The sequence below is a fragment of the Solanum stenotomum genome, chromosome 11, assembly GCF_019186545.1.
Source record: "Solanum stenotomum isolate F172 chromosome 11, ASM1918654v1, whole genome shotgun sequence".
NCBI lineage: Eukaryota > Viridiplantae > Streptophyta > Magnoliopsida > Solanales > Solanaceae > Solanum > Solanum stenotomum.
Genome location: NC_064292.1, coordinates 55,318,146 through 55,321,801, shown reverse-complemented (window position 1 = coordinate 55,321,801; position 3,656 = coordinate 55,318,146). Strand labels below are relative to the sequence as shown.

Sequence of the window (3,656 nt, the reverse complement as noted above, 5' to 3'; positions counted from 1 at the left end):
CTGCTAATGAGTGAGTGTCATGTCAAAATGTCCAATCTATTTATATGCATAATCTAATGGATTGCAGATTTAAATAACAACAAATAAAAATGGGCCATTAGAATAGGGCCCAATTTGCTCAGGCCTTTCATCCACAGGCCTGCACTTTGTATGACAAGACCTCCATTGTCAGAATTATTTTTGAAAAATATTTCCTAAAAAATATTTTTTTTTGCATTTAGATTTTCGATTTTTTTTATCGATATCTTACTTAATTACGAAACGTAGTAATATTTTGATTCTAAAACGTAGAGGAATACATTGTATCAAGCGGTATATAGTATTTATATATATATATATATATATATATATAGCAGAAATATACATTATTCGCGTGTTGTATCTGTGTACTTAATAACTGTATTTTCATGTATATAATATCTTTGGGTAATTGTATTTGTGTAGATAATAAGTGTATCTGTGAATATATACATTATTCCCGCATTATATTCATGCACTTAACAACTATATTTTTGCATATACAATATCTTTGTATAAGTGTATATGTGCAGATAATAAGTGTATTTGCGCGTATCTATTACTAAACCTCAATTTATCGCGATATTATATATGAACTTGCAATATTTTATTTTTCTTGAAATGTAGAGCATATAAGAAGGTAAATTGTCTAATGAAAAAAATAATTTGACATCTTTATTATAATAGTATTTCATGTTATGTTTTTAGGTAAATTACTATTAATTGACTTTTATTTAGAAAATAAATTACTTTTGCTTCTTTTCTTTTCATTAGTCAACTATAATCTCTTTTAAGATTTACATTTAAGGAAAATTATCTAATTTAATGAGCAATTTCAAAACTTATATATAAGCTTAATACAGTAAACATATCATATTACACATACAAAAGATTAGCAAATTAGAGGTATGTAACCTACAATATCGAGTAACTTTGTTCACTAAAAAATTTGATAGATTATAAAAATCACCTAGTAGTTTTTTTTTTTTGTGATATTATTAGATAAATGATTCAAATCCGATATTTTTAATTGTATGTATTGAATTTTTTAAAAGTGAAAATGCAGAAAATGTGGAGATATATGGTTGCTTTGTTGTTGTTCATAGTAGCTGATTGTCATCCTCACAATGGGTAAGTCTCTAAATTTTTATTCAACGAAAAATGGTCAAAATTATCCTTATAATATTTATCGAAGAGTATTTTTGTCTCTCGTTAAAAATTGACCAAGGAGCATTTTTGTCCCCCGATAGAAATGGAAAATGGTCAAAATTGTCCTTGACCTTTTTTCGTTTCGATTTCTTAATCCATGTTCTTGACACTATATACAAGATATATGATTTTTGAGAGTTACATGACCTTTTTAGTATAATGTGATTTATTTATATGTTATACTTTTCGTATGAAGTAGATTTAATTAAATCACGAGCATTCACCTAACTTTATTATTTCTTTGTTGTTAAAACAGACAAAGATTGACAACAATGCCCCAGTCAAATTGGACAAACAACCTAAACAAGTAATTTACCTATGTTTAGCAAATTTTTTTTTTTTCTAAATGTTTACACCTTTTAATTATGTGCTAATTAATTTTGTGACCCCTACTCGTAGCAGAAATAAATTCAGAATTTAAATTTTACAGGTGACGATAAGTAATAGATTCATTAATATTACTTTATCAACACCAGATGGCCAAGTCATTGGCATATCATATGGTGCGGTTCAAAATATATTATCCATCCAAAATGATGAAACCAATAGAGGGTAATTAATTAATCTATAAACTTTGATTAATTATTTAATTTTTTGTTTAATGTAGAAATTAATTACTAATAATACTTAATTATATCTATTTCAGGTATTGGGATACTGTTTGGAGTAACACTAACCCTCGTTCAAGTTTTTCACAAAAGTAAAGTTTTATCTTCTTGTCTCGAATTAATGTTTGACAAAACAATTAAAAACAACAACTTGATACACTAAGCTTTCGTTATGTTGGGGTATGATGAAAGAACGAACCACAATGTAATGATTTATTGTATCTGTATGTTGTCTTATCTTGCATTTCTACGAGAGTTTAGTTTCATAGTTTGAATCCGTACGTAACATCATGGATAATTGAAAATTATTGTTATCTCTTTTTTGGGATATATTTTCACTATTATAAAATGTGAATTTCCAATGAACGTTATAGTAAAAATTCCACCGAAAACATTTCTAATAAGCCAATTTGTTATGGAATCTATTGAAAATTTGTGTTTGTTATTACAATAGTATTTTTTAATTGTCTGATACTCACTGACACTATACATTCAGATTTGTGTTGCGTAGATCTTATTAAAGGAAGAAATGTTCTCTATCAAGGGTTTTGTTATTCACAAGACTTGTTCCCGAGACTTATAATGATTAAGAATGGAATAATTCTATCTGTGTGACAGTAAAAAATTGAAATTAAGTCCAATATACTTTTGGTTTTGCAGGTTTATAGGAACAAGTTTTGAGGTAATAATTCACAATGAAAACCAGACAGAACTTTCATTTAAAAGAAAATGGAATGCTTCTCAATCAAATCAACCTCCCTTAAACATTGATAAAAGGTAAGTATTTCTTTTTTTAAAATTATATTTTAGGCGACTCTGATAGCGCGAAAATAATGATACTTTATCAGAACATATGATCAAACTTCTTTATAATAACTTCGTTGTTTAATTTCTCTAAATATCTTTTGACCGTTATAGCAATATACTGATATATAGAGAATTAATTTCAGGTTTATAATATTACGCGATACACCAGGATTTTATAGGTATTCGATTGTTGAACGTTTAAAAGGATGGCCAATTTCGTCTATACAAAACATCAGGCTTGTGTTTAGGCTTCAAACAAACATGTATGTATTTTTTTTAATCTAAATTTTCTCAATCATCGATAAAATATTTTTTTCAAAAAATAAATACTATAGTATATTGACATTGTATATCTATGTATATAGGTTTAATTACATGGTTGTTTCTGATGAGAGGCAACATGTCATGCCAACAGACGTGGATCGAAACAAAGGCCAAGTGCTTGGCTATAAAGAAGTTGTTCTTCTCACTAATCCGACTAATCCAGATTTAAAAGGAGAGGTACGATTCTGTAATTAAAATAAACTTATAAATCGACTAATTTATATTCGTATCATGTGAATTAACTCAATAAGTATATATGATCCACTTCATAACTCGACCTTCAAATTCAGAATTCATAAACTTTAAATACTGATTTTGTTTTTGACTATATATTCATGACCATTGCCTTTGATCAAGGCACGTGGAGAGATATGATCATATTCATCCTGTCACAATTTCTAATGATAACGATAGTCGATAACATGATTTTTTTTCCACATAATTATGTAGGTGGATGACAAGTATTTCTATTCAAATGATGATAAAGATGGTAAAGTTTATGGATGGATTAGTACTACTAATCCTCCATTAGGATTTTGGATGATTAATCCAAGTAATGAATATCGTATTGGAGGACCTCTTAAACAAGATCTTACTACACATGTTGGTCCAACTGTACTTACTGTAAGTCATTAATTAATTAATTACTCAATTAATTTCTATAATGTTTTTTTTAGTGTAGAATTATAT

The 3,656-nt window shown here is 27.5% G+C and overlaps 1 protein-coding gene and 1 pseudogene across 1 annotated transcript in view; one reads left to right on the top strand and one right to left on the bottom strand.

The window, feature by feature from the left end:
• Nucleotides 1-3,656, bottom strand: part of LOC125843918 (TMV resistance protein N-like) — a 156,696-nt gene that overhangs the window by 35,479 nt on the left and 117,561 nt on the right. The gene's annotated exons all lie outside the window — the stretch shown is intronic.
• The window catches only part of LOC125846081 (rhamnogalacturonate lyase B-like), a 22,318-nt pseudogene that overhangs the window by 2,159 nt on the left and 16,503 nt on the right, over nt 1-3,656 (top strand).